Source organism: Saimiri boliviensis, chromosome 1, assembly GCF_048565385.1.
Source record: "Saimiri boliviensis isolate mSaiBol1 chromosome 1, mSaiBol1.pri, whole genome shotgun sequence".
NCBI lineage: Eukaryota > Metazoa > Chordata > Mammalia > Primates > Cebidae > Saimiri > Saimiri boliviensis.
Window position 1 is genome coordinate 153680845 of NC_133449.1, and position 25064 is coordinate 153705908.

Sequence of the window (25064 nt, forward strand, 5' to 3'; positions counted from 1 at the left end):
TTACAGGTGTCCACCATCATGTCCAGCTAATTTTTTGCATTTTTAGTAGAGACAAGGTTTCACTATGTTGGCCAGGCTGGTCTCGAACTCCTCATGAGCTGCCCACCTCAGCCTCCCAAAGTACTGAGATTACAGGCATGAGCCACCGCACCCAGCCAGAAGACACTATTTTTGTTCTTTGGTTGAAAACTGTCAGATGGTTGGTTTGAGGCCAATAGCGAAAGCAAAGAAGTCAAGGACCGCTTTGGGCCTCAACTTGCTCTTTTTCTATCAAAGTGATTAGACTAGCTGAGGAAAAGCAAGATAGCTTTATTCGAATTCTTGATTTGCTGAAATGGCAAAGTGCTCTAAAAGTAAGTGCTGAAAAACCTTTAGAGACCATGTATAGACTCAACAGAGAGAAAGTTCAGATTCATGATGCTTTCTTCACTGAGGTGTGTAGGTATTATGTGTCTATGTGTGTTGAGGGGTGGGGTTTTGCATACATGGCCTTATTTCTTCATGTCAAGTAGATAATTATTAAAATACCATTAAGCTGGGTGTGTTGGCATGCACCTACATCCCAGCTACTTGGGAGGCTAAGGTGAGTGAGTCACTTGAGCCCACAAGTTTAAATCCAGCCTAGGCAACATAGCAAGATTCCACCCCTAAAATTAAATAATAACAGTAATAAAATAAAAACCATCATTGGCTAGAAAGTGCTGACTCTAAACACATCTAATTACACTAAATGTATCTCCAGTCCCTGAAATTTGAAGCACAGGAGATAACACTTCAAATAAAAAAGGATGTTGTGAGAGATTTCCTAGCACTGTTCATTACAATCCAACTAACAAATTCTGTAGCGTTCTATTCAATGAACAATCAAGGGAAAAACCATTCTTTCTTTGATATGGAGGACCATGGTCCACACAGAGCCATTTGTAAGAAGAGCACTAAATGGCAAAGAGTCAGGATGCTGAAGTCAGGCTAAATACAAATCTCAGTCCAATTACTCACTCACTAAGTTACCAACCACTCTATGTCTTAGAGTCCTTCTGTACACAGCAGGGAGCATAATAGTGCCTATTCATAAGATTGTTGGGATAATTAAGCGAATTAATAAATGCAGAATACCTAGCACCATGTCTCCCAATCCAAGTGCTCAGTAAATTATTACTAAATGAAAGGAGAACACATTATTTTTATTTCTTACATGAATATAAAGAACAATAATTGATCCATCATTCCTGCAAGGCCAAGTTTTTACTTGGACTTGCTCCAAGAACTAGACTTCTTATCTGGGTCTGTACCTGCCCTTACTGGAAAAGATCATTTTTTTATGTCTCTTTCATTTCTTCTAGACATAGATAGTGTCCTAAAGAAGAAAGAATAAACACAGTTCAGAGGCAGAAAAGAACAGATAGATGTCTCAACATTAGAAATATCTACCTGAATTTTAAAGTTCCCACTGTATTTACAAAGGGAGTAAGAGGAAGAGGAGCAGAGAGGAGATCAGAGAAGTGAGGAGACTAAGAAGTGAGGGCCAATATATTTGGGATTGGAAGAGAGGATAACCCCGGCTTTCTCCATGCCCTATGCTAATTACTTAAGCAGGTGAGGTGATACACATAGTTAATCAGCATAGTTTCATAATGCCATATGTACATACACATCAAAACATCACATTGTACTCCATAAATACATGCCATGATTTGTCGTGTTTTGAACTGACAACAGGAAAAAGTAATAAATAGGACAAAACAATGAATCAAAGAGAAAGAAAATCTGGGAGAGATAAAAATCAGCGTGCCCAAGTAAATGGCACAAAAATCACATGTAATTAAGATTTGCAAGCAAGAGCACAAATATAAGCCACAATTTCTGATGACTCTTGGCATAATCATTGAACAATATGGTGATTCATCCTTTTGCTTGGCTTTTAATTATTTTCTACTCTCCTTTTCCTATTAATCACTTTTACTTCTGTGGCTCTCTTTCAAACCTAATACTGCTAGCTATAAAGGCCAAGCTGTTTTCCAAAAAAAAAAAAAAAGAAAAAAAAAAAAAAAAGAAAGAAAGAAAAGAGGAAAACCATTCAATTCTAAATAGTTAATGAAGATGTAACATGTGGGAATGAGTAGTAATTAAACATACATTTTTTAAAAAAATAACCAAGAGAGTCCTGTGAATTCGGTGAGAAATATTTTATAATCTTTGTATTTGTTTCAAACTAATCAGTGAGGGTTGGGAAATGCATGTCCTCATTCACTGCAACTGACAGTGTGAATGGAACATGATTTCTGCAGGACAATATAATTTGTACATCAAAAGGCTAAAAAAGGGTGCTATACTTTTTGACCCCTCAATGGCCCTTGTAGGACAAATTGTCTAAGGTAATCATTAAGAATATATGTTGCACACCATAAAAACCTTAGAAGAAAATCTAGGCAAAACCATTCAGGACATAGGCATAGGCAAGGACTTCATGACCAAAACACCAAAAGCAATGACAACAAAAGCCAAAATAGACAAATGGGACCTAATTAAACTCCACAGCTTCTGCACAGCAAAAGAAACAGTCATTAGAGTGAATTGGCAACCAACAGAATGGGAAAATATTTTTGCAGTCTATCTATCTGACAAAGGGCTGATACTCAGAATTTACAAAGAACTAAAACAGATTTACAAGAAAAAAACAAACAAGCCCATTCAAAAGTGGGCGAAGGATATGAACAGACACTTTACAAAAGAAGATATACATGAGGCCAACAAACATATGAAAAAATGCTCATCATCACTGGTCATTAGAGAAATGCAAATCAAAACCACATTGAGATATCATCTCACGCCAGTTAGAATGGCAATCATTAAAAAATCTGGAGACAACAGATGCTGGAGAGGATACAATTAAAAAAAAAAGAATATATGTGAAGATTTATTTACAGGAAGGTTTCAAATGCTTTATTTTTATATTGAACAATTAGAAACAACATAAATATATGACAATAGGAGATTACTTAAATAAATAATGGCCATTAAGAAGCATTTACTGGGATAGTGATTAACAATATAAAGGCATTCATAATATTAATAAACTAAGTGCAAAGGCAGGTTATGAAGAACTGGATAGTTCAAATGTCATTTAATTTAAAAAATTATAGAAAGCTCCTTCTTTGATAAACACAAAGTATATGCATGAGGTGAGTATGAGAAACAATTCTAGCCATAGTTTAGTGTGCTAAGGGAGGTTTCATTCTCAAAAAACTAAAGTATGTGTTGGATTCCTAATTAAATCTAATACTTTAAGACACAGTCTTTAATAATATATTTCTAGAATTTAGTACACATTATTTATTTTTGTTCTTTTCTCTCATTATATAACACAAATGTTGGCTGGCTTAAGGCCAAATATCTACTAGTGTTGAAAGACACATTTCCAACTTTATTGATCTCCAAACTTCCTTTCCAAATTGTATTAAAGTCATGACCAATATGGTGTATCATTGGTAGCAATACTTGTCTTTTTTTCCTTCATTTTTATAAAAGGCAAATCGAATATCTTTAACATTAAATTGCTGCACAAATTCTGATGCACAAAGATTGTGATACTGAATAGGTTGATCAGTTGGCTGGCAAACACCATGATAATACTATAGTCTGAAATGTCTATTCTGCAGCTGATATGTAAGGCTGCATTTGGTCTGTTAAAAGTAGTTTGGGGTCTTGTGGGTAATGTTCAAGTAAAAGACGAAAACTGAAAAACAAAGTCGAGAATACTCCCTTTATGTGGGCACACCAGCCAGGGTTCTTCAATTATTTTAACAGATGGAATTTAATATAGAGAAGTGGGTCAAGAGATACATAAGTAGACAGGCCAAGAGGAACACTGAGACATCATAGAGGTAGTGACCCAACAAAGTGGCTACAGACCTAGGTCTGGGAAAACAGAGGGATGAAACTGGAATTATCAGATCTAAGAATCTCCAAGGAAGCCCCAGGGGATCTAGGATCTAGACTTCAGAAAAGGGGCCCTCCTTGGCTGATGCTGGTGCCTTCAGATATTGGGTGGGGTCCGGCCACGCTGAAACCTACATCCCTCAGGAGCGAATGGCACAAGTTTCATTCTGGGAGTGTGGGAATGAGATGGAAACTGATCCCAATAGATACAGGATTCAACTGCTGCCTCTGATAGGATTAAGCAAAGGCAAAAAAGTGATTCCCTTTGCCCGCCTACTGCCTTTGAGTTTTTCTCTTGCTTGCTCAGTAGGGAGGACCTATCAAGGAACTACACACAGACTAGGAGACGGTTTGCTCAGTCGCAGCCAAAGCCTCATAAAGCAAGGTAATCAAGACTGGGTTTGGAGTTGAGTGACAACAGCCTCACAAAAACCCTATATGTATCTGTACACAGAAAAAACCCAAACAGCAGACATTAACATGTTAATAGTGGTTATTACTGGATAGTGAGGGATGATTATGAATGATTTAATTCTCCTAGCACTTTCATTTTCCAGTTCTTCATTCACAAAAATATAACTCATCACAATTTTCTCACGGTATACAAAAAAGCTGACTTCTGAGTAAAACAATGTTAAATGATAGCATCTAACATTCAGATGTGAATGCCTCAAGTATTATCTGTAGAGATTTTCAGAATGAAATTTCTCATTTACACTAATTTCTCTAATGGCATCAAAAATAAAATGCAGATCCCTGTTTATCCTGCTAAACAATGATTAATGCAAAGCATATGGAAGCATACTGTAAGACTAATGAATGGTCTTCTTGCTTTGAACATAATAATGGCTTTGTGAAATAGGCTAGCACAGGATTTAAATGAGGTTACTAGATCAAACCAGATATTAATCAACTAGTTAATAATTTTGACAACACCATTTACAATGAGAACAGAGTAAAATCATTGTTAGAGAAATATATCCTAAAGAAAATAAACATTTGACAATAATGGCTATTTTCTTAGTCTGTTTCTGTGATTTATTTCAGTGTTCCCCATAACTTGATAACTATATTCATCATCATCATCATCATCATCATCATCATCATTACCAATGCCACAGCTATTATTTACTGAGCTTTTATTATACTATGGGTTCAATATGTATTACATACTTACCTGGCTTTACTCTTCACGATAACCCTATAGTTCCTATGTTATAATTCCTATTTTTGAGATCAGGAAAGTGACCCATAAAAGGTTCAACTATCTTCCCCAAGATCATACAAACAGTAAAGGCAGAACCAGGACTATAGAGGAACTTCACTTCTTCAGGGTTTTATATTATTATATTATAATACTATAACATATTCGTAATCAATTTAAGGTATGGAATTACTAGTCAATTACACTTTAATATTAATCATTTAAGGCATTATATTAATCAATTCAAATTCTAATTATTGGTTTTGTTATTCTGTTACTTCTCTGGAGCTTATCTATGCAAAGTACCTTAAATTCCTAAAATACAGTATAACACATTTGACTGTTTCTCCTCTCCACCCAATGTATATCATTTAAATTATAATGTGCCTAGTAATGTTTCAACAATAATAAAAGTAGCAGAGTTTCACACATGAACTATACCTTTTTACATAGTATTTTTTTCTTTGTGTGTGTGTGTGTGTTTTTTTTTTTTTTTTTTTTTTGGAGACAGGGTCTTCCCCTGTCACTCACGGTGGTGTGCAGTGGAGCAATCTCCATTCACTGCAACCTCTGCCTCCCAGGCCCAAACGATCCTCCCACCCCAGCCTCCCATATACGGGGTGCTATAGGCATATACCACAATGCCCAGCTAATGTTTGTGGTTTTGTGTGTGTGTGTGTGTGTGTGTGTGTGGTAGAGATGGGATTTTTGCCATGTTGCCCAAGCTGGCCTTGAACTTACAGGTTCAAGTGATCTTCCCACCTCATCATCCCAAACTGCTGGGATTACAGGCGTGAGCCACATCACCTAGCCTTTTTACACAGTATTAAATGCCCAAATAATTTACTTCCAATCACGGCATTTATTTAAAAATTTAAATTTTAAAATGCTCAGGGGCATGTCTGTCTTTATTATTTATGAACCCACCAGAGTTCAAATTATCTCTGGTCTTTTAACTTTTTGATACAAGTGATTTCTTGAGGCTGCAGGCCAGGACTTCGATGTCAACAACATGAGTGCTGCCATTCATGCAGCCATCAGAATCAACCTCTTAACTCATTTCCATAGAATCTATTTGTGAACTTGAAAACCTATGCACATGCATAAGGTTCCAGAAAAGCATTCTTGATGAATCAGAACTGGTACAGAAGATGAAATGTTTTAGTTGTTCAAACCAGAGGATGAAGCTCCATCTCTCTGAATGAGTGGCTAGATCTGCACTGACAGGAGCAGACACTCTGGTATTGGCCTTTGGGTCAAAAGAGAGTCCTGTAACAAGACATGGCAGCTAGGCCTCACACTGTTCATCCAGCGGACGGTATACTCTCTCTCCTAGCCATCCTGTAATGTGTCTAGCCTGTCAGGAGGATAGACATGTTAGGACATATCAGGTGTACAGATGGAATGTACGTTCTGCCACACAGAGGCCCATAGAAAAGCAAGCATCTTCAGGAAGTTACTAAACTGAAGATACATAAATTACCTTATGAGATACATTATCTATTATCTCAAAACAACAAAGAAACTTGGATGAAAGAATGAAGTCTAGTTTAATCTAGACTAGGCTATGCCACAGGCCCAGCAGGGAAAAGCCACGTGTTTCTTTACGGTGGAAAGTTAGGAGGAGAGGAAGCAGGGTGGGAATAACAGTGACTTGAGAAAGTCTTAGATAAAGAATCTGGAAGCACAGGACTCCAACTGCTCTTCTTCAGAGCCATGTTTGAAGAATTAGCCTTTGACTACGTGAAGAAACCAGCACATTGTGTTGATTAGATTGTGTTAGATAGTGTTCAGCAAACTATTGCCTGACAGTTTAAAATGATCTTCACAATTTTAAGTGGTTAAAAACAATGAAAATAATATTTCATGACGTGGAAGTTAGATGAAATTAATATTTCAGTGTCCATAAATCACATTTTATTGGAACACAGACAGACTCATTAGTTTACATACGTTCTACCATTGCTTTCACAGTGACAGAGTAGTTGCTACACAGACCACATGGCCACAAAGTCTAAAATATATACTACCTGGCTTCTTACAGACGTTCATCCATGCCTGTGTTAACAGAATCAGCAGAAAGCCTTTGTAGGTGTGTGCCTATTATTTCTTCTTTAATTTTTTTTAATTGACACGTAATATTTGTACATATTTATGGGATACATGTGATATTTTGTTACATGCATAGAATGTATAATAATCAAGTCAGGGTAATTAGAGCAACCACCACCCTGAGAATTTGTCGTTTATTTGTATTATAAAACAATTAAAGTTCTCTCTTTTAGCTATTTAGAAATATCTAATACATTGTTAACTAGTCACTCTACTCTGCTCTCAAACATTAGAACTTACTCTGTCAATCTGTGTTTGTATCCATTAACTTACCTTTCTTCATTCCCCTTCTGCACCTCCACACCCTTCCCAGCCTTTGGTATCTATCATTTTACTCTCTATCACTATGAGATCAAGTTTTCTAGCTCCCATATATGAGTGAGAACACATGATATTTGTCTTTCTGTATCTAGCATATTTCACTTAACATGATAATCACCAATTCCGAACAAAGAAAACATGGTATGTGTGTGTATATGTGTATGTATGTGTATACATATATATGTATATATGTGTGTGTGTGTGTGTGTGTGTGTGTGTGTGTATACATGTACACATACAATGGAATACTATTTGGTGTGTGTCCATTATTAGAGTCTTCCAATTAATTAAGCATGATAAAATTTCACTGATAAATCACTTTCATAACATCTATTAAGTGTCCAGATGCATCACTATCAGAAGATTATAAGATGACTCCTTTAGGGAGAAACAGCTCAAAATACAGACCCTCATGATATCTCCTAATTTCCCCTTTTTTTACAGAATAACCATCTCTGGGAAAAGAGGAAAAATGGAGATGGCTATTGTCTTTTTCTCCTTGGATCACTCCAAAGTTTCTTCCCATTCTATAATTTATACAACCTGACAATTTCCTCAATCATCATGATTCATTTAGGAATGCATTAAAGCATAAAGGTTTGTTTTGTTTTCACCATTTGCTGAAGAAGGGACAGATGAAACTTAACTAGGGAATCCCAAACTTCTCTGGTGGCTGCTGATCACCAGCCAAGCACTCCTGCAGCTGAGCTGTAAAAATGATTGGCTGGTTTCCACTGAGCCCCAAGGTCCATTGGTTGCATCCCACTGAGCGGTGATCCTGACTGACAGCTTCAATATCTCCCTCTTCGAGCTCTGCTTGTGACTTCTTGCCTTTAGTGGTGCACCTATCTAGACACTAAGCTCAGAGACAAAAGAGCCATGAGCCACATCTCGAAGTTTTGTTTCCCTTGTGCTTTCTTAAGGAAATAAGTAGCGGGAAACCCTAGCAACAAAGAGAGAACTAGACATGCAGAACAAATTATTAGATGTATGCAATTAACATCCTACAAACTTTGGGGCTTACACTCAACCCAACAACATACCTAACATGATGAACATAACTTAGAGTTATCCTAGGAACTGCAGAGATGTCACATTCTGAATTAATAATTCGTACTCCTTTTAATGCATCTACCTTTTTTGAGTTTGATATCAATAAATCCATCCTTTGGTGATCAATCACCCATAGGTTAACTAATAAAACTCTAGAACATTGACTTGAGGAACTGGAATTAATGCTTTGATGTCTTCAAGATTACAGCTTTGGAATCTTCAATTCAATAGTACGATTAGCTTCTTCTGTCATCTCTGTAAGGTATAACTCTAATTATTATACCAAAAACCAGGTTATGCCAAGTTAACATCCCAGATATCATGTACTCTGTAAAACCAGGAGTTTTATACCACTTGGCTCCCATCTACTACACTGAAATAAATTTCAATGTAATGGCCTGATATTAGCTCTCATCTGTTACACTGAAATAAATTCACCTTTGACATGTTTGTCTAATTAATAGGATTATTGTGAAAATCGATGAACTTCTATTTTGTGCATGTTATTTACATAAAAAGTACATAAATCATCTATATTTAAAGTAGTATTTTTTATAGAAAATTTTCTCAGAAGCTAATTATATCAGATTTTAAATTCTAAAGAAGTTAATAGCAGGTAACTATTCCCAGTGAATTTCAGTTGGTGCAGAAGAAAATTCTTAGGGCTGGCATGGGTCTTTCTTTAAAATAGGGTATCTTGAAGTGGAAACTACCACTTTTTCCTGCTCTGGCTTTATTCCTATTAAAAGGTACATACCCTCTAATGTAATATACAACTTACTTAGTAATTATCTTTATTATTTTTTGTCTCCTCTGTTCAAATATAATCTTCACAAGAGTAGATATTTTTGTCTTTTTCATTCACTATTGTATGCCAAGCACCTGTAATTATGCCATGCACACAGCAGAAATAATGGTAGATATTATCAATTTAGAGAAGTTTTTAATTACCCTAAGTAGATATCAATAAATTACAGAGGGCAAAACTTAAAAGCCCCTCTTTGTTCTTCATTCAATCCCCTTATTATTCTATTTCCTTCCAAAAAAGTTAACAACTATTAGTCGTTTGATGGACCTTCTTCCAGGCAGATCCTTTTTTGATGGCGGGGAATCTGTCTGAAATATATGGTATATGGGTTGCCAGTTCTTGAATTATTTAGCAAATATTTAGTAGGCACCAACTAGGTTCTAAGCACACTTTAGATGATTTTCTTGGTAACGGCATTTTTTTCTGGCCGAGCCTGAGTATTGTCTTACAGGTTGCTACTACTAATGAAGCAGATTTACACTCTAATAAAATACTTCCCAGATCCCTGTGATGACTCCGAAAGGCTAACTAAACTAGTCAGCCACTAGTACACACCCAATTCCATTCTAGGTAACACAATGCAATGAAAGGCCCATGTGTAGGTCTTTCAGAAACATTAAAAAGGAAGCCAACCAGAGACAGGCCTCTCTAGACTGCAGATCGAGCTCTATTTTTGTCAACATCTTTCAAGGGAAATCTAGTTGCTACCCAGTGAATATCCACTGCGTGAATGAGAACATGGTATCCTCTAATACTTTTTCCCAGTGCTCCCAACCTCTGAATCAGTGGTCTTTAATTGTCACTCATTTATTTAATGTAGTGTTCAGAAAAACTGCTGTCATAAGGCGCTTTAATACACCCTGTTCTCAATGGCATGTTCTTCTGTTGGTACATTAGCAACAGCACAAAAAACAATTTAACAAACTTTGAAAGTTCAATGCTTTGTGTCTTTTTTTTTTTTGCCTCATTTATTTTCCTGATTTATTCTTGTCCTTTCATGCCCTTAGCCTCCTTCACTTTCTGTCTTTAAATATCTAATTGCCATGTGTTCTGATGGATAAGCCTCTGGCCGAGGTCCCTGTTTTCAGTAACAGAGGTTCCCTCCCTTTATCAGTCTTTTTACAAAAGAGATTTTCTTAATTAAATCATCTTTATACTCATCCTTTCCTAACTCTCATTTCATATCTGCTTCGTTAGAGGATCACCAAGATCCCCTTCCATTTCTAAAATTCCATGACAATTGTGCATGACAAATACTAAGGAGATCATAGAATGCATCATTTTTCACTATTTTTTTTTTTAGCATTACAGCCTGCTTTTTATTTCTGTGACATTTTACCTTTCGATTTTCCTCACAGAATCATTTTCATTTTGAACCACCAGAGGTTTTACGCAGAGGCTCATGCCTGTAATCCCAGTCCTTTGGGAGGCCAAGGTGGGCAGATCACAAGATCAGGAGATCGAGACCATCCTGGCCAACATGGTGAAACCTGGTCTCTACTGAAATACAAAAAATTAGGTGGGTGCGGTGCTGCATGCCTATAGTCCCAGCTACTCAGGAGGCTGAGGCAGCGGAATGCTTGAACTTAGGAGGCAGAGGCTGCAGTGAGCCGAGATCATGCCACTGCACTACAGGCTGGCGACAGGGTAAGACTCCGCTGGAAAAAATAAATAAATAAAGAACATCTGTGTCACTGACACATATTCTCCATAGCTGCATTAATAACAGGTATCAAAAGAGGTAACATGTTAGGTTTGTTGGATATTAAAGAAGGCAAAGAGAAGGAAATTATAACCCTCTTCTTCCCGGCTGAACCCATGGTGGTGTAGAGTCAAGGGAAAGGTCCCCCTCACCCTCTGAAGATTCACTGAAAAATCAACTCCTAAAAGGCAGATGAACTGGAGAAAAGTCATCTAGGTTTATTTAACATGTACACAAGGAAAACCAAAAAGTGATTACCCACTCCACAATAGGGTATGGAAGCTTATACACCATCCTAGCAAAACAGGTTATGGGGTTGGGAAGAAGAGGAATTGTGTTGAGGGAATTACTAGGAAGAATGAAAGGATCAGAGATTAATATATATCTTAATTTGTGAGAGGATCTGTTCAGATGTGGTTGCCCTTTGGGTCTTAGAGGGAGGGGGAGGGTCTGGATCTTTGGCAGATAAAGGAACTTCGACTGCATCCTGTGCTTGTGGAAGTGTGTGTATGTGTGTGGTGGGGAGGGGGGGTCAGAGAGACACTGAGGCTTCCTGAGCATGTCAAAGTGGCATGTTTTGTGAGTATTGGTCTGTGTCCTAACAGCAGACACTGCCAATGGCCCATGTAACATGCTTCCTGCTAAGGAAGAAAGAGCTCTCAGAATCCTTTTACAACGCAGGAGTACCCAGGTTACCACTCCTGCAGCATTTGAGTAGGTACTGGAGCCTATTCTCTTAGAACTAGCCTGAGACCTCCTTTACAACAAAGCATCTCAAATATTAACCACTACCTTTATCCTGCTCTACTTTTATTTTTCTCACAGTACTTATCACCTTCTAACTAATGTATAATTTCATTTGTTATTCTGTGTTTTTTTCTGTCCCACTAAAATATGAGCTCCACAAGGACAGGATCATTGTAAGTTGTTTTTAATGATGTATGCCAAGTACCTGGAATAATGCTGGGCACATAGCAGGTGCTCAGGAAATATTTGTAATGCATGAAAGAATGAATGAATTTCTTCCTCCACCAGCATCAGAATCTCAAAGCTCAGACCAGGGCAAAGCTAATAAGGCATTTGGGGCACAAGATGTAAGGAAGCACTCACTCTCAGGGCCCCCTGCACTAGCATGACCCTGAACATGAGGGCCTCCTTCAATTCTGCACTGTGGGCACCTCACTGCCTCACCATAATCTTAGTTTTTAGAATCCTCATTGTTAGAAGCATGTTTTTCTCACCATACTTTGCATCTACTGGATCACAATCACTGGGAGAAGACAGCAGCCTGGGAATTTCATTTATAATGGGCTTCTTTGTCATTCTTACACAGAATCGTGTTGGAGAATCACTGATTTAAATTAAGCAGTATTGCCAAGATGAATTTTCATTACACCATCTCTGGCCAGTTCCATCCTCATCTCATTCAAGGTCTTTCCCACCTTTCAGTAGCTTAGCTTTCCCTCTTCTCCTTAACAAAATTAAAACAGCTAACAGTGTTTTCCAAGCCCCAGACACATTGCCATTTATGACGCACCTAATCCTGATACAACATCATGCCACAGGCACTATCAGTATACGTATTTACATATGAGGAAACTGTCTACAGAAAGGTTAAGTAATTCACCTGATGTTACACAGCTAGTCAGGACAGACTCAAGATTCAAATCCAGAAGCCTCTAGAGGGCTAGAGACTATATTTTTATTCAGAAGAATAGACATATAGTCTATTTGGCTTTTAACATTCTGGCCAAAAGGAATCTGCTCTCATGTACATCCTAGATCCTCTCAAATGGCTTCTCTTTGTTCAGCAATTCTCTTTACTGAGAAAGCCTTTCCAGTCCCTCCTCCATCAAAAAAAAACTCCTATTAAAATCATATCCATTTCCCATTATCCTATCGAAATATTCATTCCCTGTTATCCAAGTAGAACTGTGTCTTCCATAAAGTCATCTTTAGACACCCTAGAGTGAAGGATCTTCTTCTCTGCTGTGGTCATTTAACTTGGTTTATGATTACCTCTATTATCCTGTCTATAGTAGGTTTTGTCATATAACTAATCAGTAAGATTAAATACTTTGAAATACCGTTATTAAGCCTTTGACCCATTGCCCCTTTCCCTCATTAAAGTACTGACCATGTCCTTCTAGGTTCATTGCTTCTAAAGTGAAGGAAAAAAAAAAAAAAACATGAAAAGAAAAAAAGAGGTACATTCTTGGTTAGTTTCAAAAGCATAGTACATTCTCCTAGGAGAGAACAAATATTACTCATGAGCAAAGGCCATTAACTTGGGGAAACTTTGGATGAGTAAAAGCCAGAGCTATCTGGCTCACTCCCATACTTCACATAGAAAATTGTATAAAAATTCCTTATTGGGAAAAAAAGTAAAGGGGAGGCAAGGAGTGAACAGAGAGTTCACGGTCATGAAGAAAACGGAGTCTTAAAACAAGTTCAGATGTAACAAATTCAGATTAGATTGGAGACACAGGAGAGCAGAGCGTATCAATTCCAGGCTAGAGCTCAAGAAAGCAGCATAACTCCAGGAAAAACTCGTAGTTGTTTGTAGTTGTGCATGTAAGCAGAGGGAGCATTAAGCAGCCAAGTAGAGCAAGCCTCAGGAGAAACACAATCACCTATTTACCCAAAAGCAGTATAAAACCAGATAAAATCTTAAAGAGTGCCACAGATGCTTTCTTAAGCTAATATTTGAGGAGGCCAATGATCTCACATGTCTTAAAGTAGTTTTAGAAGATAAGAGATAAAGCTGTACTTGAACTGTAGGGATGAAGGATGATTCAGCAGTATCTTCAAGGGACAACAGACCATATGGCAAGGACAGTATCCTGGCAGATATCAGCATAGACATATTACAACCAGTTCATCTTCACCCCCAGCTACCCACCAGTCACAAACTCAATACTTCAGAAGTCAGTAAAGAAGCCACCCCATGTTTATATTAATATGTTACCTTTACTTGGTACCAGAATGTTTCTCTTGATTATAATCCACTCCTTAGTTCAGGTCCTGGTATTAAGAGGGGTTCAACAAGTATTTGTAAATTAATAAATTAGAGGAAATCTCACACAGTTGGAAATAGGTATTTTTTGTTGGGAAAATCCTCTAATGATACAAGTAGACATCAAAGCAGCCAATTAGAATAATTTAGTACAGGATGCTTCTACCACAGTTCATTCTTCCAATCACAATTGTTTGGTGCAGATCAAAAGTACTCCAAGTCCTGAAGGAGTTCTGAAACCCAGCAATTATGAACAGAGTAGCACATGGAAGATATGGCTCGCTCTCTCTTTCTCTCTCTCTCTCCATATATATATATATAAATATATATATATGTGTATATATATATATATATATACACACACACGCACACACACACACATATACACACATATATATAGCTATATTTTATATATGTATTAAAAACAGTGGACTGTGATTTTTATAAACTTATAAATATATATATGTATGTGTGTTTGTGTGTGTGTAGATATATATATATATATTTTATATATATATATATATATATATATATGTATCCATATTTGTTGATTTGTAAAAAATCACAGTCCACTGTTTTTAAAAGTCTTACAACAAAGTGATGTTTGTTGAGGTCCCACCAGGGAGGGCTTTTGTGAAAATTGTTAAAAATAAATCACACTGTTTCTGGCAAGCTTTCCTTGGGGAAAGTTAGATACCAGATTATCCTTAACTTTAAGTTAATTTGTACATATCAGACAACCAACTTTAGTCTTTCATTTCTTATCAAGGGAAAAAAATGGTAATCAATTCACAGTTGAAAAAAGGAGGGGGATAGAGAGGATTAAATAAATTAAAGGAAGGAGAAATTCATACAGTACAACAAAGCCAGTCATTTTACTGCCAGACCATCACCGTTGAAAGAACATTTAGAACAAAAACACGAACATTTCATTTTTTTTTTTTTAGAATTTAAATAACTCAGAGACTGACTTAAAAGGAAAGAAATGTAAAAAGTCTCCATAAGGAATCATTGTTCCCCGAATGGTGGTTTGAAGGCTTGTAATAGGGCATAGGAATATTGCATATTGGAATAGTCAACTTGAACCCACTGTACTTTTTGAGATTATTGTTTTTATAATTTGCTTGCAAATAAATAATATGCAAGACCCAATCTCAACTTCAGGGCAACAGCAGGCAGCACTGGGTCATTTAGTTTTATTTGCTATAACTGGCTCTTCTTGGGCTGTGGTCCTTACTATTTCACCTGTGCCCTTATATTGGCATTGCCTTTGTCTTCTGCTGAGAGGCAAAATGAATGAACTCCTGGCTCCATCAAACTAGCAGAGCAGGAGGGAACAAGGCAGTGGGGATAGGGTGACCTTTGGAACCAGTGATATCCTTTATATTTATATTAAATCAATTGTATTGAATCAATTGTGCCTCATTAAGAAAGACACTCCTAACTTAAGGTGTTTTAAGAAGTCTCATAAATTTGAGACAAGGCAAGAAAGACACAATCAGTAAAAATGTGAGGGCGCATTGCAATATCAGGAGTTTGAGAGGGCAGAGACTTGGAAGAGCTTCTTATTTAAACTATTTTTTTAAATATTTTATCAAAGTACTCTTTGCATACATTTAACAATCCAAAAGCTAATAAAAAAGCTTACAATGAAAAAAAAAACAAAACAAAAACAAAACAAAACTGGCTGCTTGTCAGCCTTCCTCAGATCCCCACTTCACAGGATAACATTTTCAGCTCTTTCAGTTGTGGTTTCTAGGACAGATGGTCACTGTCTTACGATGATTCAACAGGATGTTTTGGCTTTCTAATGGTGTGAAATTGATAGGCATACAGCAGAAGCCATACTTCGAGTACCTATACTATCATTATGTTTTTCACTTTCAGTCTAGTATTCAATGAATTACATGAGATGTTAAACACTTTATTATAAAATAGGCTTTGTGTTAGATGATTTTGGCCATCTGTAGACTGCTATAAGTGTTCTGAGCATGTTTACAGTAGGCTAGGCTAAACTATGATGCTCGGTAGGTTAGGAATATTAAATACATCTCAACTTACAGTATTTTCAGCTTATGATGTGTTTATCAAGATGTAACCTTACCGAAAGCCAAGGTACATTTGGATTTGCCTTTGTGTTTCCAATTAACAAAATTATGTTACTGCTCTTGATTTTTCATAGTGAGCTATCATTCACTGACTTGCTGCTATGGAAGATGAGGATTGAACTCTTGTATCACTAGCCACTCTGCCACCCCCACTTACTTTCTCTCCCTCTTCCTCGATCATTGATAGAGTTTCGTCACATTTTTAATTAAATCTGTAGCCGTATGTGGCTTTTAAAATAATTATTATGGACCAGGTGCTGTGGCTCATGCCTGTAATCCCAGGACTTTGGGAGGCCAGAGTGGGCAGATCACTTAAGGCCAGGAGTTTGAGACCAGCCTGGTCAACACAGTGAAACCCTGTCTTTACTAAAAATACAAAAATTAGCCTGGTATGATGGTGCATGCCTGTAATCCCAGATACTCGGGAGGCTGGGTCATGAGAATCGCTTGAACTCTGGAGGCGGAGGCTGTAGGAAGCCGAGGTCATACCACTGCACTCCAACCTGGGCAACAAAGGGAGACTCTGTCTCAACAAAAGATAATACTAGCAATAACAATTATTATTGTATTATTATGACTAGGTAAATATTGTTCACTCCTAAACCAAGTGGGGTACTGTGATTTCAATCTCACCCTATTTCAACTTTTTGTTTTCTTTGAAGCTAATTGCCTCTTTAATTCTTCAAATGTTTGACTCCTTTGAAACCTGCCTAAGTCTTTTCAGACACTCCATTTTCCAACTCTAGGACAATGATCTTAGCTGGGAAAGCTGGGGTAACATGACTCTGCTTCACATATCCTTCTTGAGCACCATACCCGACTAATTTTTATATTTTTAGTAGAGACAAGATTTCACTGTGTTGGCCAGGCTGGTCTCGAATGCCTGGCCTCAAGTGATCTGCCCATCTTGGCCTCCCAATGTGCTGGGATTACAGGCATGAGCCACCATGCCCGGCCCATAATAATTACTTTAGAAGCCACATGTGGCTACAGATTTAATTAAAAATGTGATGAAACCCAAAAGAAAGAGCTCTGGAGAGGAAGGCATATCCTCATAGTGATGGCCAAGAGAGAGAAAAAGGCAGAAGTGAAAATGTGCAAGTGTGTTTGCATCCTCTGCATGTGTTAGATTTACTAACACCTCACTAGCTAAGGCAAATCATATGCCAAATTCTATCAAGAGAAAGAGACTCTGACCCTTTAGTAGGAGAAACTGCAAAGGCACATTGAAATGGGCACTGACATAAAAAGAGATGGAGGATTGAGATCAAAATTTAATAATTCTGCCAGTAATTAACCAGGTGACTACATATGAATTCATGTGTTTCAGGATTCCCTAGCTGGTTCTCTTTTTTCTTTTTTTTTCTTTTTTTTTTTTTTTGAGACAGGGTCTCACTCTATCACTTAGGCTGGAGTGCAGTGGCATGATCTCAGCTCACTGTCACCTCCGCCTCCCCATACTGGGCTCAAGTGATACTCCCACCTTAGCCTCACAAGCAGCTGGGACTACAGATATGTGCCATCATGCCTGGGTAATTTTTTTATTTTTTGTAGAAATGAGATTTCACCATATAACCAAGGCTGGTCTCATGCTCCTGGACTCAAGTGATCCACCCACCTCAGTCTCCCAAAGTGCTGGCATTACAGACATGAGTCACCATGCCCAGCCCAGTTTATTCTTTGTTCTGCTCATGTGTCAGCCACTACTCTAGTCTTAACTGCTATAGCTTTATAAAAGGTCTTGATATCTTATAATGTTAAGTCTTCCAGATTTGTTTTTTTTTCATGATTGCCTTGAATATTCCTGGCTCTGCATTTTAGAATCAGTGTGTCAATTTCCACAAATGTATCTCTTGGGATTTTAGTTAGGACTGCATTAAATCTGACAAGCTTTACCTGAGCCCTGTGATCCTAGAAAATAGCAAAGGTCAAGAAATCTCCTTCACCTATTGAGTTACAGGAAATCGCTTAGGGCAAAGAACAACCCTTTTGCATATGATTTAGACAAGATTCCCAGGTGCCTTCCTTGTTTATGTATGACATACTGGGTCACAGATCCTCCAAATTCCCATTCTTTGCCTCATAAATGATTAGCTAAACTCTTAGTACTTAGTGGTTAATCTAGATGAAACATCTGCTAACTGTATTTAACTAAACTTGAGTCTGACTTCTCTCCTTCCTCCAACCCCCTGAACTTTGACTTGCTCTTAGGGTTAAACAAGCATTGTATGCCAATGAAGGGCCACTCCAAGAATCATCTGACTTAAAAAATAAAAATTTCCTGGAACAATTATCTAATCACGTCACCTTGCTCACCTTAACTGCCAGCTCTACTCCCCAAAACCTGGTCCTTTCTAGCCTTGTTTACTGTACATCTCTACAAAAAGAGAAGCCTGACTTTTAAGATGCTTGCAAATGTTAGTAATGGGGAGATCCCCATATTGCAATAGTATCCCTCATTCTATTCTAAGTGTCCTCTTCTCCTTATTTTAATAATCTCTGAATAAAGTCTCTCTTTAAATACATTCAGATTCGTTTTTATTTGAAAAACCTATGAGTCAATTTGAAAATTAGTAGATTAATGATAGCAAGTTTTTCACTCCATGATCACAGTATAGCCTTCCACTTATTTAGATCTTCCTTAATCTCCCCCAGTAATATTTTGTATTTTTCAGCATAGAAATTGTGTATCTCTTTCCTTAGTTGTACTGCTAATTAGTAGATGTCTTCTGATGCTATTTTGGGAATGCAGAAAACAATTCTCCAAAAGATAGTGCTTTGGCATGCTCAGTGCCTTTAAAATGAAAGGCCTCAGGAAGAAGCTTCAAAACCAAAGTCTCTCTCTGACCCTCCCCCACCTTCCCTGACTCTCTGATCCTCTTTCCCAAAGCACTGAGAGAAACTCTGAAATTTATTTATCTAAGAAAGCTTCTCTTTAAAACAAATGCATTTGTCTCAAGATCCTCTCCCTAGGAATCCCATCGATTAACCAGGAAAGATCAACCAGCAGAGCAGAGACTGAGAATCACCCCCACATCTAGACAAAGTTTTAATTTATTCTGAGAGCAGCTGTAAGAGATGACCTTTGCTCTTGTGCAGTTCTGACCCTTGCCTTCCCCTTAACTTGTCCTACCCAGCTTCCAAAGACAATCATTTACAAAATAATGCGTGCCTACTAAATTCATACATCTCTTCCCTATGAAGAGAGTAGTTAAGTTTCAATCATCCAGCCCCTCTTCAAGTCTCATAATTCGTGTATGGCCCCTGTGAACATAATCATGTTAAAATAAATTTCCTATGCCTTTTCTTCCAATTAATCTGATTTTGTCAGTACATTTTCAGTGAACCTTTGCAGGGTAGAGGGTAAGCTTTCCCTTGGCCCCTCCATTATTATAAATGATAATTTAAATTTTTACTTTCTAAATATTTGTAGCTGGAGCATATATTGATATTTTTACTAAAATTAATTATTATAGTAATGTGTCTACAGAGTTTAAAAATTTTATCTACCCAAACATTCTATGAATATTGGTAAATTTATTTGTTTTTAGTTCTTATGTTATTTTTTAACTTATTACTTTATTGTACTGGCTATGATCAACGGGACAGTATTTAAATGAGATAGGAGGCATTCTTATCTCATTCCCTATATTGGAGTAAAAGATTTCAATAGTTCACTATTAACTATTATGATTTGCTATAATTTCTTAACGATTTTTGTATGCATTTGTGATCAGACTAAGGAAATGCTATTGCAGTTTGTTAAGAATTTTACCAATTAATAGAAAATACTTTTTTCTCCTAGAATATATTCACAGAGGTGAAAATTGAGGCATGTTATCTTTACATTTCTCTTCAAAGATCACGTGGCAAGGAAGTTGCTTCAAAAACTGCAACTTTTAACTTCAGTTCCAAGTAAAATACCATAAATATTTCCTTCACCACATCTCTGAAGAATATATCATCTTTTATAGATTTGCATGTTTCACCAACTGCAGTTTCATAAGTAAAAGTTGGGATCATGCGCAGTAGCTCACACCTGTAATATCAGCACTTTTGGAGGCTGAGGCAGGTGGACCACTTGAGGTGAGGAGTTCAAAGCCAGCCTGGCCAGCATGGTGAAATCTCATCTCTACTAAAAATACAAAAATTATCTGGGCATGGTAGTGGGTGCTTGTAATCCCAGCTACTCCAGAGGCTGAGGCAGGAGAACTGGTTGAACCCCAGAGGCAGAGATTTCAGTGAACCAGACTGCACTTCAGCTGGGCAATAGAGTGAGAATCTGTCTCAAAAAAAAAAAAAAAAAAAGAAAAAAAAGAAAAGAAAAGAAAGAAAGAACAAAAAGAAAAGAAAAAGTTGGTTAATTATAACTTATTAATATTCACGCACTGGGGTGAGGAGAAGAGAATACATTAAACAACGTATATGCAGGGCAATTTGTGAATATATATTGAAAGCTTTATTGTATGCACATCATTTGACCCTGAGATATTTTCTTAAAGTTGTATTTTAAAATATGAAACTCAATAAGTATATATTATGTATATACAATAAGATTTATTGAAACATTTTTAGTAGCAAAAAAGGAAACAAGGAAAATATCTAGCAATAGATAAATGAATATGTATGGTACAACCATATAATCAGATTCTATGTAGCCATGAAAAATTACATGTGACTGCACTCATTGCTTTTAAATATGGTACCAGTGTGTAAGATTAAAAAAAAAAAAAACAGCACAGATGATAGAAAATCATTTCTGTTAAAAACAAGCTATATGTATATAGTGTAAGTATATTCAAAATGTTAATAGTAAACATTTAATTACTTCCCCAAATGTCTATAGTACACGTGCTTAGATGTATATGTTAAAAGTAGCACCATAAGGAAGCAATGATGAAACCAGAAAAAACAATATTGTCAGTCGCAGGTCAACAGTCATTTGACCTTAATTAGAGTATTTGTTGCTGAAAATAGTGACTATGCATGGGACCTATTAGGAAACTATGTAAAATTGTAGGCACTCCTAAAATCTCAAACAACATATACTGTCAATCATTAATAAACTGAGGCCAGGCACAGTGGCTCACGCCTGTTATCCCAGCAATTTTTGGAGGCCACAGCATGTGGATCACCTGAGATCAGGAGTTTGAGACCAGCCTGTCCAACATGGTGAAATGCACCTCTACTAAAACCACAAAAATTAGCCAGGCATGGTGGTACATGCTTATAATCCCAGCTACTTGGAAAACTGAGGCAGGAGAATCACTTGAACCCAGGAGGCAGAGGTTACAATGACCTGAGACCATGCCATTGTACTCCAGCCTGGGCAACAAGAGTGAAATTCTGTCTCAAAAAATAAATAAATAAATAAATAAATAAATTCAACAAAGTGAGTTCTAATATCTGCTGTATCGCCAAACTGCCATAATAATGATTATCACTTGTTAAACATATATATGCCTAACACTTGCTAAGTATTTTGTACATATTCGAAGTCCCCATCATTCTGTAGAAGAGAAAAACTAAGGCCCAATGGGTAAGATTTATCACTTATCTGTAAGATAAAATTACATTGAAAACATGCATAATATATAGAACAAATAAAAAAAATTAACCTGACATGCATATGCATAAAGACCCATAACTCTCTAACTTGTAAAAGAGATTTGCTGTGACCATTCTTATATTTATCTGGTCTTGTTCCGTTACACACTCAAAGAACTTTAAGCATTTGACATGCATGATTAACTGACATTATAACAGAACAGGTCAAGCTGTTTACTCATAAATCTCTGCCCATGTTGATGCACTTGAAGCATTATCAAAACAGCACTCTCTTCAGTTACTAATTAGTTAGGTAAAGGGTAGACAGATAGTCCCTGACTTATAATGACTCAACTTATGATTTTGATATTGTTTTGCTTTAGGATGGTGTGAAAGCCACATGCATTCAGCAGAAACTTTGAATACCCACACAATCACAGTTTTTCAATTTCAGTATGTCATTCAATAAATTACATGAAATATTCAACATTTTATTATAAAATAAACTTTGTGTTAATCATTCTGCCAAACTGTAGGGTAACATAAATGCTCTGAACACATTTAGGATTAGGCCAAGTTATGATGTTCAGTAGGTTAACTGTATTAAATGCATTTTGACTTACTGTATTTTAAATGTACACTGGATGAAACCCCATGGTAAGCTGAGGAGCATCTATATAATTCATGCTAAACTCTCCTCATCCTTAATGCCTCCAAGTGATTTAAAAAAATATTCATTTTCTCTCTATCTTGTCAAATTGGTCAATGCCCTCCATTAAGCAAATATTGGATATTTATAAGACCACCCTGCCTAACAAATCTACAGTGACAAAAATTAGATCACTGGTTTTGTAGGACTGGGAGTGTTTAGAAAGGAAGAAATGGATTGCAAAAAGACTTAAGGACTCTTTTGGGGGCAAAGAAAATTTTCTATATCTCAATGGTAATGGTAGTAATTTCATGTGTGTATGTATTTGTCAAAACTAATAGAATTGTACACTTTAAATAGATGCAGTACATTGTATATAAATTACTCCTTAATATAGCTCATTAAACAAACAAACACACAGCTCCCTAGATGCATAGCACCCTCAGGAGAACTGTATAATGAATTAGCAAGTTGAGTTGCTGTGCCCATGTTTTCTGAGGCTTATATTTGCAATTTCTCTAGCTCAGTAAGATAAACCCAAAAGCCACTTTTCAGACCTTCAAGGAATATTCCATTTTAAATATTAATATGTCTGCCATTTAGAAAAGCTTTACCTTGATCTCAGCACACAAGACTCTGCACACAAAATTTTTTAATTTTCCAACCAGAAAAATTAAAAAAATAATAATCAATTACCTTGATTTAATTTGTTTTTGTTTGTTTTAGAGCTTGGATTCAAGTATCTGTTTGAAGTATGTATTATTGTTTAGAGAAAAACTCCCTATGTCTTTTAAAAGTCCTGATCCCTGACAATTTTTCACCTTACAATTTTCCAAAACTGAAGGTGGATAAAGAAAAAATAGAGTAGGCATTGAAAAAGAAAGAATATTCTTCAGAGATATTGAAACGAAAAAAAAAAATCACAATTCACCAACAAATTTTGAGCTGTAATTATAAAACATATTGCTAAATCTCATAGAGCCTACACTACACCAGAGGATTTAAAAAGCATTCAGACTTCTTTTTTTTTTTTTTTTTTTTTTTTTTTTTTAGGCGGAGTTTCGCTCTTGTTACCCAGGCTGGAGTGCAATGGCGCGACCTCGGCTCACCGCAACCTCCGCCTCCTGGGTTCAGGCAATTCTCCTGCCTCAGCCTCCTGAGTAGCTGGGATTACAGGCACGCACCACCATGCCCAGCAATTTTTTTTGTATTTTTAGTAGAGATGGAGTTTCACCATGTTGACCGGGATGGTCTCGATCTCTTGACCTCGTGATCCACCCGCCTCGGCCTCCCAAAGTGCTGAGATTACAGGCTTGAGCCACCGTGCCCGGCCAGACTTCTAAAGTTCTGGGAACTCAGAATAATTATTATTTAATATTGAGCGATAAACATATGAGCTCTTCACCTTCTTCTAAAAGTAAACAAAGCAGCACACATCACTTTCTTTAAAAAAATCACAAATACCTAAGATACTGAAACTACACAGAAATTAGGATTTCAAAACTGTAACAGTTTCTGGGATAGAAACACTTCTTTTGTCTTTTCAACATTTTTAGTTTCATAGCATATAAAAAAATGGCATAAGGTTTTCCTTAGAGATATTCCTAACCTATTTTTCCCATTTTTCATATCTATAGTATATTGCTATTTGAACAAAGTCTGTAAGCAAATAACTTGATGCACCTTGTCCTTAAAATTGACTCTGGCACATTATAATATAAAAACTAGACAGTTTTATCTAGGGGACAGTTGATAAAATAGGAGAATGCACTACTATTCAGTACATTCAGTCATGCTCCTACCAAGTAGTAAGGCCACGATCAACACACACACACACACACACACACACACACACACACACACACAGTATATTAGCTGAGTTCCACACTCTACTATACTAACTTAAAACTAACAGAAATTTTAAAAATTGCAAGCAATTTTCTGAATGCCATCCATCTGGCATGGGACAATAATTCTACTTATTCTATACCAGCCAGGTCACTTATTTCACATATTCCAAAAATAAAATAAATGATCCACAGAAAATAGCCACATGTGTGCTTATTTAGGTGAGAATGTGTCGCCCTCAGGTGAGCATAAATGTTTACTCTTTAAAATAATTTAGGGCACAGTAATTTTGTATTCTTAAAATATAATCACATTTTCTTTTGTTGTTATTGATTAGAACCATCAAAATTATACTGACCTTCATCAGAAGTCAAAATAACAGCGTGTCTTTCTGAAAGCCCATGACTTCCAAGTGAATTTAATTTGGAGTATATTTCCATTTCTCTTTAATGTACAAGTAGTTACTGACACCCTAGTTTTTGAAAGGTAAATTAAAACTGCAAACTCCTTATTCTATTTTAATTTCCAGTGAGTTACAAATCTTAGAAAACTACATTTTCCTAGGGTAATTATTATACATTGCATAATACTCTTTCAGGAGGCTAAGTAAAGAAAGGGTTTGATGAAAATTGGCTCTGAGTGTAGAACAGAGATGAGACCAACAGGTGAAATATAGTACAGTTGGTGATTTGGTAAACATTAAGGTATACAAATATATATATATATATATATTTTCCCCTCTAAACAGAGTATTCTC

General features: G+C 36.6%; 1 protein-coding gene across 1 annotated transcript in view; it reads right to left on the minus strand.

The window, feature by feature from the left end:
• The window catches only part of SGCD (sarcoglycan delta), a 1061368-nt gene that overhangs the window by 563386 nt on the left and 472918 nt on the right, over window positions 1-25064 (minus strand). The gene's annotated exons all lie outside the window — the stretch shown is intronic.